Source organism: Quercus robur, chromosome 3, assembly GCF_932294415.1.
Source record: "Quercus robur chromosome 3, dhQueRobu3.1, whole genome shotgun sequence".
Classification (NCBI taxonomy): domain Eukaryota; kingdom Viridiplantae; phylum Streptophyta; class Magnoliopsida; order Fagales; family Fagaceae; genus Quercus; species Quercus robur.
The window spans coordinates 65,174,069-65,187,940 of record NC_065536.1 but is presented as its reverse complement, the minus strand read 5'-3'; the positions used below and the strand labels follow the sequence as shown (position 1 = coordinate 65,187,940).

The 13,872-nt window shown below is 33.4% G+C and overlaps 1 pseudogene; it reads right to left on the bottom strand.

Moving 5' to 3' along the window:
- Nucleotides 1-895: 895 nt before the first annotated feature.
- On the bottom strand, nucleotides 896-7,331 carry LOC126718931 (isopentenyl phosphate kinase-like; annotated as a pseudogene).
- Between the last annotated feature and the right edge of the window lie 6,541 nt (nucleotides 7,332-13,872).

The following is a 13,872-nucleotide window of genomic DNA, read 5'->3' as shown; positions in this document are numbered from 1 at the left end:
CAAGTTGCCATTTAAAGTTCTTCAAATTCAAATAGACTGGTTCTCATAATTGTGGTTTTTTTCTTAATTGCCTTTGAATTTATCTATGCTGAAAATGTTTATACTATTTTTGTGCTTTTAGACTGAGCGAATATGTACAGAAATGGATGGATGAATGTTTTTGCTTTAGGCTTTAAGGTGGCCTTTTGATTTTGTCACCCCTTAATAACACGTATCTTATATTTTTTAAAAACCCCATTCTGCACTCGCTTTCAGTGGATCCAAGGATCCATCCATTTTGGACCTTTTACTGTAATTAAAAAAAAATGAACATGTTGTTTTGGTTTAAGGGAAAATATTGTATTGGTGAATAACTTCTTTGTGTGTAACAGGTATCTCATACATTTGATAAATGTATAAATATATCATCTCTCATATAAATATTATTGTATTGTCCCTCATAGTGTAAATTTTATAACCGTTTGGGATGTACATGTGAGAGAGAAGGTATCTCATGCTTTTAACATGTGCATCAGTCGCTTTTCAGCGTAGATTTCACACAAGTATGGGATCCACACATTGTGAGAGAGAGAGGATGCCTATATTAGGGAATAGGAAAAAAGACTTGTACATGTTATGCATGAGTTTTTATAACTGAAAACATGATTTTACATCACATTTTCAGTTTATAAAATCACACATTTGTGTGAAAGAAACAGTTTATAAATAACACATTTGTGTGAAAGAAACAAGATAATGGGAATAGAATCCAAGGAGGAACGGTAAACTGTATTTTTGATATGATTTGTTTATGCAAGTGTGATTGCACAGCATGCACAAGTAATTTGTGCATCTGGTGTATCCTCATAAATGTATTATCTATCGGTTAAAAACAAACTATTTTCAAAATAAGCCATTGCTGAATTGGATTTTCCTTGCATAGAATTTACTGTTTCTGGCTTGGAGCCCTCTTACAACAGAATGAACAACAAGGCCAAATGAGTCTTGGAGGATAAAATTGGAGTACAACTCTAAAGAAACACACTGCCTCAATTGGCAATTGTAACATGGCGCAAATAGTAAACCCTCTGGCAAGCAAAATAGACCACAGGATAATATCAAGCCCTGCATGAATGTCAGTTTTCCACTGAGGGCTGAAAACATTGAATGTTAAGAGATTACAAATTTCAATTTGCAAGCATTTCCAGGGTTATCAATGGGCACCTGTGCTAAAACAATTTCAAACTCAAATCAATTTGAGGGTCTAGATTTTCTGACACATTCATATCATAGTGTAAAAGAATGGCTGATCAGAATGTTACAACATTATACAAGGTGGTCTTGGCTGCCAATCTCAGCTCACGAATCGGATGACTGTCCCCAACCAATCATCAGGTATGTTGTCTCTCAGTTCTCCGCTTAAGGCCCTTAATGCGTGGCTTGTGGCTGCCTGCATCCAGCCTAATCTTAATCACTACAAGCTCTCAAAACATAAATTGAAAAAGATTAAGTAAAATTGTAACAAAGGAGTCGTTACTTTCACAATGTAAACGTCAATTCCAAGTCTTGCAATCATTGCAGCTTCTGCTATTTTGGTCTCCATACCCCCAGTTGTATCATGAGCAGCTACAGTTGTTTGAACTGTTGACAGAATATGAGAAAAAATCTATTAAATTTTGGAGCTCTGGTCTAAAACCGCAGATCCATATTCTTATGCCTGTTTAAAATCCTATGTTTCCAAAGATAAGTTAACAAAAAGGAGTAACTTTACAAGATGCTCAGCTTTTCTCAATATTTGAATATCTAAATCCACCATTATATCAACAAACACAGCACAGAGAATATTTTTTTTAAATGTAAATATATATACACCCATTGTTTGAATCTCCCCAGTTTAAGTTAACACAAGGAGTAGCTTCACTAGATTCTCAGCTTTTCTCAATATTTGTAAATCTAAATCCACCATTATATCAACAAACACAGCATAGAAAGGATTTTTTTTTTTTTTTTTAAATGTAAATATATATACTACCATTGTTTGAATCTCCCCAGTTTACCCATTTATGTTGAGCTAGGCATAAAAGCATGTAGACGCAACCAGCATTTAAAGCTATAGTTTTAACATTCCATCAGAAGAGTCATGCTGAACTGCTGAAGCAAAATCCAATACTGAAACATAGTGAAAGTTTGTACATGCAATGAAAACCAGTTTGATTCATCTAGTTTTATGTTGATGCTGCTATCACTGTAGATGGAAGAAGAAAATTCCTTGAAAATCCTATAAGCTGATAGTAAAAACATGTGGCAAAGCAGATGTACCCCCTATAAACTGTCACTATAAAACAATGGACCTCTATATTGTCATGTAAAGCAGAGATAAAACATCTCAATTATTTTCTCACTAACCTTGCTTATCCATGTTCTGAAGCTCTGGTTCACAACAGACCACTTCCCATCTTTGCCAACAGCTGCCAGAATGGGAAAATTTGCCATGCTCATTCAGTCAACATTTAACAAGCCAACTGAACCCGTTAAGATACCATGCATGTATAAGATCAATGTTTTTTAACAAGTACTCACCGATCTCCCTCAAGAGTACTGCATTAGGTTCTGTCGGTGGACGGTCATATACACCGAAAACATCTGTCTTTAATCCACATTAATTGGATAACAGCATAGAATGTCATTTGATACATATCAATCAGAGAGGTAATTTAACTCTAGCTAAGTATAAGATGCATCAAATGTGAATATAGGGAAAACCAACTTCCCATACATATATTGATACATAATGTCATAAAAGTTATATTCGTGTTCTTAATATAACATAATAAATAATTCCAATAATCCATTTAGTAACAGAAACAAATTACTTAGGCTAAAATGCGCTATACATCCCTTAACTTTGGGGTCACTTCAAAGTTCAAACTTGGTTCTTTGACTTTCAAAATTTGCAATTTCAACCCTCAACTATTACAATAATGTCAATATGCCCTTTTCCGTTATGGTGTGTCACATCACATTTTCGTCATTACCTAAAAGCAACATCAAAATTTTTTTTTTTCTATCCAAAACAATGTCATTTATGGATGGGTAAATAACAAGATCCTAAGAGATGTTGATGGAAGGGGCATGTTCACATTATTGTAATACTTAACACAGTAATTACAGGTTTTCATACTCAATTGACTGATTTAGAAGGAACCCCAAACTTAGGATGTTTAAAGTATTTTAGCCAATTATTATTTTCCCCTCAAAAACCAGGTCATCGCCCTTAATTGTTTCACTGAAATTTATACATGACAAATGAAGGCAGCTTTCATCAGTGCTTTGGAGCTTTGATTAAGAGACAAGATAGTAAAAAGGATTGTAAAAGCCATTCACTTTCAATAACATTTATCAGGTAAAAACACTGAAGACCCATCCGCAAGCCATCTGATTCTAATTTTGCTAGAATGAATAAAAGAATCTTATGTTTATAGTATTCTAAGCATGAAAAGAACTTATAAAAATTAGTGGATACAAGAAAAACAACATATTCAGGCTTTAAGTGCGCTGCAAGATGACGTATGATAACATCTCCACTCAATATGCTGCAGCCCTGATTTTATAAAGTAAATGAATGAGGTTATTAACAATTAATAACTAACAAAGGTGATAAACATGTCTCACAGGGACCAAACCTGTAATTTATCAAGCACTGCATCTCCATGCAGAACCTAGAAGGCAGATAAGAATAAACATCTTTAGTGGCTAAAACATTTACTACTAGTTGCAAAAGAATGATCCTCTCTGTATGACATAGGCCACTTCCTTTATCTAAAAATTATATGATTCTACACCTTCAGTAATCTTCATCTATTTATCTAATGATCTTCCTAACTAAGAACTAATAATGAGATAATTTTTTTACTTACTCAACAAAAAGGTTTTCAGAAAGTTAAATTATATTCAGAAAACTCCCTTTTAGTGGCTTAAGCTTTTGAGTATAGCTGATGTTTAAGACGGTTATTTACTGGACGAACAAGGTAAAGCACCTGAGTGTGTGGTGATAAATTTAACCAGTTGCTACTCAATACAGATGATTGTTAACTTTGCCTAGAAAAGATGATGTTCAAGAGAACAGGACTTATTATAATTTCAAGCTTTGAAGTATTATTATCATAGATCAAACAATTCAAACTTACAGGTATGAAACCAGAGTCAACGGCCTTATCCACCGCAGCCAAATCTGCTGAGGCTATCTGTAAGAGATATGAGAGTTCAAACTTAGGAAGAGGAGACAGCATCTCCAGAAATGAAAGAATAAAAAAACAAGCCTCCATTATTGGTGCATATAGTGAAACAACAGTCTTTCTGGAGGCTCCTAACATTTTTCTCTTTGGTTGACCAGCCACATGAAAATGGAGACATTCCAATTGAAGGAATACCCTCTGCAAGAAAAGACGAAACTTTGCTAAGGGTAATTGCTTTACTTCCCATTTCTAAAAGACATGCAAGGCAGAAAATTGGGTTGTCTAACATAATAATAAGATAGCATTCTCACAAAAATTCAAATGTCTGCTGAAATTGTAATATTTGTATTCTCTATCAACGCAAATTTTACCAAATTATCTTCCTTCAAAAAATAATATCAAGCATGAACAAAAGATTGCAAGAAAAAGAGAATTACAAATAATGAGGCAACAAGAAACTATCACAAGTTGGCAAATTCTCAACCCCAATAACTTTGCAATAAGAACTTCATGGAAGCTGGTGACATGGTTTGTCAAATTGTTTACTTGGTTATGATAAAATTGTCAGGACCAAAGTATGCTTATAAAGAAATATGTACAGCATTCTTTCACATTTGATACACAAACGTTGACTTGCATTACAGACCTAGACTTGATGAAGAGGAAGATATGCAATATATAAAATATAGAACTAAGAGAAAACTTTTTTTTTTTTTTTTGGATAAGTAGAGTTAGGAGAAAACATGCATAAAAGTCGAATTGTAACAACTAAATTAGTACCTCTGGCTAATGCTCTAACAACTTCAAGATTGAGGGTTGTAACCTGAAAAAAAAAATGGAAACAAAACAAAGAAAAGGATAAATAAGGTAAAGGAAAAGATCCTTGTTCACCAATATTCTATATAGTAGACCAACTAATTGTTGAAGTAAAGGATCTAAGCAGAGAATTCTGACATCACAATTGCCTAATTTTATATAATTGAACACCAAATAAGTGTAGATTAATGAAGGTGGAGAATCTTTTTTGTTGGTCAACATCTTCTTAGTATCTGAGATTTGGCTGCCATATAACTTTTGTACTAATTCCAAAACAAAATCAGGCCAAGAGAAACAAGGGCTCAAATAAACTATAGTAGGTTGACATGAAATACAGCATCATACTTCAAAAGGCAACCAATTTTTTTTTTTTTTGGGCATCTCTCTTACCTAATGTTGATTGTTGAACTGCAATCATGGTAGCCCAATTAATCAAGGACTCAAACAACTCCATACATAAAAATTCTCCAAACGATATGTCATCTAAACAGGGTTAACAAAAACCTTAATCAGGTGAAACAGTTCTGGTAGATACAAGGAAGGGTGCAAGGGTACAAAATTTCAAGTTTTATATAAATTAGCATCCATATCAACTATACTCAGTTGCCCAATTCTTTTCAACTTACTTCTATCATTCTAAAAATATATCCAATCCATCTTCACAAAATCAACCGACTAAAGTGCAGAAAAGTTCTACACAATTGCCGAAATCAAAAGCTAAGAAATAAAAAAATCAAGAAATAACAAATACAAAAAATCAGTTCATCTTACAGAAATTCGTGTAGCGACAAAACCAGCCTTGACAAGAGATTGGTCCAATCCTCCTTTATGAACCCCAGATTTACTGGCTTGAAAGTGACCAAAAGAACCTAAACCCCCATTATAGATTATAAATTGAACTGCCGCATACTTTATAAAAACTATATAAACAACTTCAAAGCATCAAATCCTGAAAGAATACAGGGAAATTGTCCTGCAGTATAAAGAAAATGACCATGTTTTTTATACCCAAAAGCATCATTCTCATTGTTTATGCAACGCTATTAATTAGCATCATAATCATATTTCAATTCAGTGTCTTAAATGCTTATCATCAAGAATCATTTCCCAATTCATGAATGGATCCATGTTACTGACCTGCCCCATGAACGACAACAAAACGACTAGAATCTACATTAGCATTGTGTACAAAATCATCTATGTTACACGAAACCTCTGATTCCCCATGTCTCTTGCTCCAATCCATCCCAAGAACCTTCATAGAAGGAGACCGCCCCGGCATCATTGCTTGCCTCAGCTGAGAAGACACTATGTCAAGGTTTTCTTCATTTATCTTCTCAAGTTCATTTTTGCAAGTAATTGCCGCACCTCCTTCACAACACAAAGCACATTTCTTAATAGTTTGCTCCTAAGAATTATTTTTGTATTCCATTTGTATATCCTCAAAAAATAATTAACCATATAGTCAATTTTGCATGACATTTATTTGCTCATTTTACATGGAAGCCTCAAACTTTCTTGGTATTAAAGCATGGATTAATTTTAAACATGGGTTGAAATGAAATTTAATAGGAACCCATTAATTTTAGTACTGCCAATGAACTTGTATAAACATTGTTTGCTCAAGCAGCATTCTGGCTTCTTGGTAAAACTAATAAACAACAATTAAGGTAAACACAATTAAGTGTAATAACTAATAAACTTGGTTAAGGTTATAGAGAAAAAGTACATAACAATTCTTTTCTTATTCCTTTTGGCTATCCTCTAAATATATTTAACCGTAAATTACATTGCATGACATTCTTTGCTCATTTCACATCAAAGTCTCTAACTTGCTGGGTATTTAAACATGGGTGAAACACAGTTTTAATAATAGACACCCTATAATCTGTTATTGCCAAAGGACTTGTACAAACATGTTTGCCCAAGCTAGCTTTCTGGGTTTCTTGGTAAAAGCTAATAAACGATCAAGAAATTAAATGTGATAATATAAAGTTGGAAAAGTTTATCAAAAAATTTAAAAAAAAAAGTTGGAAAAAGCAACAGGAGCTGTAGTGTAAAATATCAAAGTTTACCAATTTACAAGTGATTTAAATTTTTGTTACTGTTTTAGAGAAGAAAACAAAAAAAGATGGGATTTTTATATCAAAGAAAATGAAAAAAGACATACCCAGTTTGACGATGCAACGGATTGGCTTGGTATGTTGAATTTCTTGCTTCTCTCCCTCCATTGGGTTCTGACTTCTGAGCTTTTTTACTGTTTGCTTTGCGCAAATCTTTGGTCAGAGGAGCGTTTAATTAACTAGACCAAAAGCAATTTGTTATTATTATTATTATTTTTTTTTTGAGTTGATGCACGTGATTTTTTATTTTTCATATTTTAAAAAACAATATTTTTCGAAAAGAAATCCTAAATACTTCATATTTCATATTTTTTTTTTTATTAAGGGTAAATTTTGAAAATTTAATAAAGTAAATATTTTTTATATTTTTAATATATATGTCAAATTTCGTTCAAATCATATGTTATTTACTATTTGATTAATAAATTTATTTTTTATGCATAATTTTATAACACAAAAACTTGAAATTTTCAAAACTTGAACATTTAATTGATAATATAACAATTGATTTTTGATTTTCTTGAAATTTTGCATGTATAGAGTATATAAAAAGAACATATAATCTAACTATTAGATTTTCAAAACTTACACTCAATAATAGACATACGAAGCAATTTGAAGAGAAACTTTTTTTTTTTCTATTTTAAATGTAATGCCCAGCCGATGATAGAGAAAGACAAAGAAAACTTTAATCTTTTGGTGTTATCTCTATTTGATCCTTGTTTTAAAATTATTATTTTGACCATTTATGTTTAATTTTGTGACAGCTTATAGGATGCTATTTATTTGGCACTTGTAGTTGATTACTAACAAAAATGAGATGTGATCAATATGAAAGTAGAATCAAACAAAAAGTACCAAAATGAAAATTTTGAAATGTAAATGACTCCCAAAAAAAAAAAAAAAAAAACCACAAACTTATGGCAAAAAATTATACTTTTCTCATGCCTAAATATATTTTAAACAAGAATACACCTTACATCTTATAACTTTAATCAAGTGTCAATTTAATCCACTAAGTTTAAAAGTTTTTTTTCCCCTCAAAAAAGGAAGTTTAAAAGTTTTTATTTTACTCCATTAAATTTGAACATTTGTCATTTTAATTTGCTAATTTAAAAGATGATTTTTTTTTGTTTAAATAAATTAATAAAATATGAGAAATCAAATTTTTTTAACTCTTAAGGGAGTTGACAAAAACTTTTTAACGGCAATGAACTGAAGGACTAAAGTGATTGTGACATTAAAGTTAATGGACTAAAATGGTGATTGATCAAAGTCATAGGATGTAAAGTATATTTTTGCTTATATTTTATGTCCTCCAAGTTTAGGATTACTATCTCAATTGTAGAAACTTATAATTTAAACTCTTATTTAAAAAAAAAAAAAAATTAAATGAACTTTTGTATCCATTTTATGATGATTGTGTTTTACCATCCTGTCTAAACAACAATTAATTTCCTTTTGAGAGATTTGTTTTCATGTTTCTTATTTGATGACAAAAGACATTTCCGATTGATTTAGCTAAAACTCATAATCCACAACTATTATAACAATGTCAACATGCAATCATCTTCTATTATAGTCTTCCATTGTTTCCGTTAACCTGACCAAAGATGACCACATTTTGGGATGGTTAATGACAAGTGCTAACAGATTGTAATATTCGATAGTGTAAATTATAAGTTTCATAGTTAAGGGATCCATAATTCCATACCAAAGGGGTTAAAAAGTATTGTAGCCTTAAAAAAATTCTAACTTTTGCTATGATACTTAGACACTAAAAACTCACACTTTTTCCCTCCATCTTATGTAAAATAAGTCTACAAATTTGAGTGTTTGATATTTTATAAGTGTTAGAGATATATATATTAAACATATATTAGCCCAATGTAATAGGCTCAAGCCCAGTCCTGCTTGTATTAGTAGTCTAGGGTTTAGTCGCCTATATATACTCATGTTAGGGTTCATTGTAACACAGGTTATTGTACTACACTCTCAGATAATAAAGATGTAGCCCTTAAGGGATTCCTCCGTGGATGTAGGCCGTAAGGCTGAACCACGTAACCCTCGTGTTCTCAGTGTTCCTCCTCTATGCTTCCTCTTCCGCATTTACTCTAGCATACACAACATGATATAACACATCTCTATGCTAATATTTAACATGGTATCAGAGCTAAACTCCGTTCTTGGCATCAAACAAATATCTCTAGCAAACAAAGAAGATTCTCACGTGCACACACCGCCAACAGAAGTCACACAAGCTTGTCTGCTGGATCTAGACTCCACAGCATTTCACAGCTGCCATGGTTCCCTACTGTGTCCAAATCCTCAAGCCCAAGCAATCCGTGCCTCTCCCTATCAGATCTGCGCAAATCCAAGCCTCGCCTGATGAAGCCAACACCACAGACGTGCTCCACGGCATATCGTGACCAAAACCCAAGAACCCGACCTCCAACGGCAGCCGCACGCGCCACCACGCGCGGACAATGGCTATTGGAACTTTCACACGCGCCGCCGCAGATTCTCGACACCCAAGCTAGATCTCAGTCACACGCGCCGCCAAGACGGCCTTGTCGCCCACCGATCTACTTGGCCTGAGAATCTGGTGCTCATACTACGCTACACACGCCACCACGCGCCACCTGGGTTTCTAGTTGCTCCTTCACGCGCCGGTGAACAGTGCACGCTCTTGCCACGCGCTGACAATGCTGCTGATGTCATCTGACGTCATATGATGACGTCATTAATCCACGTCAACAGACATGCAAGCACGTCCACGTCAGCCCTAGTCCACGTCAGCAACACGTCATCAGCCACGTCAGCAGTGTCGTCTCGTCAGCACCACGTCACCTAGCTGGCCGTTGACCGGACCGACCCGACCCGGACCACCCGGATCTGACCCGTGAGCACTTTGACTGTTGACTTTGACTCTGGACCAGTTGACTTTGACTTTTTGCGTTGACTTTTGACCAAAAGTCAAAATTTCCTAAGGGGCCTATCTTGCTCAATTTTTCGCGTAGATTCCGATTTTGGCCTCCGTTTCTTCATTTGAAGCTCCAAAATTGGACATTTGGCACATTCTTCATTGTGATTTCTTCAAAAGCATTCTTCAAGGCATCTCCAAGTGATCTTCTCATCCTTATCCAACCTCAAGTCTTCATCGAGCTTCCGCCTTGAGTTTGAGGGAGGGTGTTAGAGATATATATATTAAACATATATTAGCCCAATGTAATAGGCTCAAGCCCAGTCCTGCTTGTACTAGTAGTCTAGGGTTTAGTCGTCTATATATACTCATGTTAGGGTTCATTGTAACACAGGTTATTGTACTACACTCTCAGATAATAAAGATGTAGCCCTTAAGGGATTCCTCCGTGGATGTAGGCCGTAAGGCTGAACCACGTAACCCTCGTGTTCTCAGTGTTCCTCCTTTATGCTTCCTCTTCCGCATCTACTCTAGCATACACAACATGATATAACACATCTCTATGCTAATATTTAACAATAGAAAGAGAAGAAAAGATGAAGATCACAGGCATCATTTTAGTCAATTCATAATTGTTAATTTTTCGGATGAAGCTTAATATATGTAGACTAAAATTTTCTCCTTTTTACATTGGATAATAATTCAGTGTTTATACACAATCATATTTTTCATTTTCAAAGTATCTACATAAAAGGAAAAGTTAAGCACATCTTCAAAAGGAGAGACATTGAATTGAATTGGAGCCTATCATTTTATGAGGGGTCAAAGAAACCCGTGAGATTTTTGACATTGTCTAAATTCCACCATTCTTATAAGGTTGGATTTGATTTTATAGGTTTCTTTTTATCAATTTATCAAGATGTCAATGAGTTTTTTTCAATCTTATTAAATCTCTCATTAAAAGTTTAAAGACATGTGAATTAACTAACAACTCACAGGTTTATGATAAACAAATTAAGTATTATTTTCATGGTCACGTGTAATTGAGTACCTAATTATCATGCTGTACTTCTATTAATGATTTTCACATGAAACACGTTTTATACTTTTATGGAGTACCATTGGTTTTGATTGGCAAAGTAACTCAGAGACTCTAATGGCAATAGATAAAGGGGTCACCTATCACACTATCTTATCTTCTATGGAGGTCAAGATGTCATAATCAAAGTTATAAATATTAATGTTGATCGTTTGAATTTGTTAACTCAAACGAAATATTATATACATACCAATTTGGAATTATTGCTATGATTTATGAATATGCTAATAAACTCAAAACAACTTCATTTAACCTATTATTATATGAAGAATGGATTTATAACATCTTGTTTTAAAGTCAAAGCATATCAATTTTACCAAACTAATCTTTAAATTTGAAAAATTTTGAGCTTGACATTTTTTATTATCCTCCAATCACTTGAAAGAACGTGGGCTCACCTTATGGTTAGACTACATAAATTAAGCAAGAAAGGGAAATTGATGATGCACAAGGCCAAAAAATTAGAGTAAGACAAAATTTTATCAATAATGAACAATCTTATGTCCCTTTTTTAAGAATTTGTTAAGCCCATGGCCTAGAAGCTTATGTTACTGTTCAAGACTTTTCCTCTCCCTCTCTTGTTTTTACTAGTATTTTCAATGTTCAAACAGGCACTATGGTTGAAGATTGAACTAGATAACAAATTAGAAGATGTTTGTTTGTTTGTTTTTGTTTTTTTTTTTTTTTTTAGGGGGATTAAATGATGTTTGTTAGCGTATATTGTTGGGAGATTTACACCTTAGAGCCTTAAATCGAATAGTTTATGATACTTAAATAACATATAGGGACATCATTTAATTCAAATGTTCTCTCTTTAACAGGTGGCATTGGAGCCCATTGTAGTGTGTGGCAAGATGTTTAAGGTCTCTTTCGCAGACGAAGGAATGATGAGTCCCTTTCACAATTGGAGTAAGGACGAGACACACATACTTGGAGCCCTCATAAATATGAATCACACTGAGCAAGCTCATAAAGCCCATACAAATAATCTTGGCAGAAAAATGCCCCACAAATGAGTATTACCAATGGTTCTAAATAATGGTGCAGTGTGAAGTTCCCATGGACATGAACGTGCAAGTTGGTTTCCATTGATAAGCATGTGGAATTAATACATGGTCCCTACGAATGGCTTATGAAAGGCTCATGAATGAAGTGATGACGATGGAAAAAGGCCATAGGCAAGGGGAGCTAGTAGGAATTGTTAGTGGCCAGAGGAAAAAACTCACACATGAGGGATAAATTGTTAAGTATACACATGTATGTGAAGGCTCACATTGAATAATAATGAAAAGAGAGAGTGATTAATATAGTTATATAACATAATTAGACCCAAACTCATAAACTTAAGTTTTTGAGTTAAGTAGTGTCCCTAATCTTAATATTATATTAACTACTCAATTTATCCTATTGGAGTTTAACCCCACTTTAGTTTTTTTACAATGCACTCATATGTCTTCCTATTTAAAGGCGTTGTACTGTTTATTCTCAAGAAATACAATATAATTATTTCATAATTCTAACAATGTTAATAAAATATAATTTTGTATTCAACTTTATACTTCACCAAGCACAATTTTTTCTTTATAAAATAACCATAGTTTAAATAGGAAAAAAAAGAAGAAAAGAAGGAAACAAACACACAATATACTACAACGGATGAAATATAAAGCGGAATATGGAAGTGAAATAAATGATTTCTATTCGTTATAAAAATTAAAACATGTTAGATGCCTTCTTTTAAAGCCAGTTTTGGCACATTCAATTCATGGACTTGGCAAAGTGTGTTTATCTTAATCTAACCATGGGGATTATGTTTTGAAGGAATAAGAGGAGGAATGTGGTTTGAAGATTTTTTTTTTTTTTTTTTTTTTTTTTTTTTGAGAAAATGGTTTGAAGGAAATTGAGGCAAATACAACATTGTGTATTCACATGTTTAAAATTCACGTCTCAAATTAATCATGATTCTACAAATGTTTTCCTTGTTGAATGACATGTGTCTCAAGGTCATATGAGACACTTGTCATTTTGATCACTAACATATCCCTTAAACCCTCACCTATAAATGATCTGAGGCATTTTCACATCTCATTGAAAGTAGGCAAAACAAGGTCAAGAAAAGTAAACCAAATCATTCCATGTGTGATCAACCCAAGAACTCAACAACGTTATTTGACTGCATCTAATATTTCCCCATTTTCCCTTTTGGTCTCAGTAGCTTTCATGTGTCTTATCATTTCACTTAAGATTTTCCTCTCATATGAAGCAATGATGGTAAAACTTAACGTTATATAGTCAGTAACCAAATAGAAAAATATAAATAATTTTTCTTTTTAGTCAGATTCATACAATTCATAAACAACTCAATTCATTTACGATTCTAACGATTAAACGAATTGTTGCAGTCGTTTATTTTTATTTTTGTTGACTTGCCACATGTTGTGTTTAGATGAGCTTAGTTCTTAGTTCTTAGATCCAAGTTCAAGATGGTGACTCGGGCATACTTGCATCAACACTTGTTGTTGGTGATAGACTGATACCTGGTCGTAAACTGGTAATGTGGTATGCCTAGGAAATTTTCACAAATAAGTTTCTCACAAATTAAATGTTAAATACAAAACCTACTAATAGTCACAACTTACCCCATATTGGTCTTATTATTTTTGCATGAGCCACCTATATTGGCCTAAGGAAAATAAC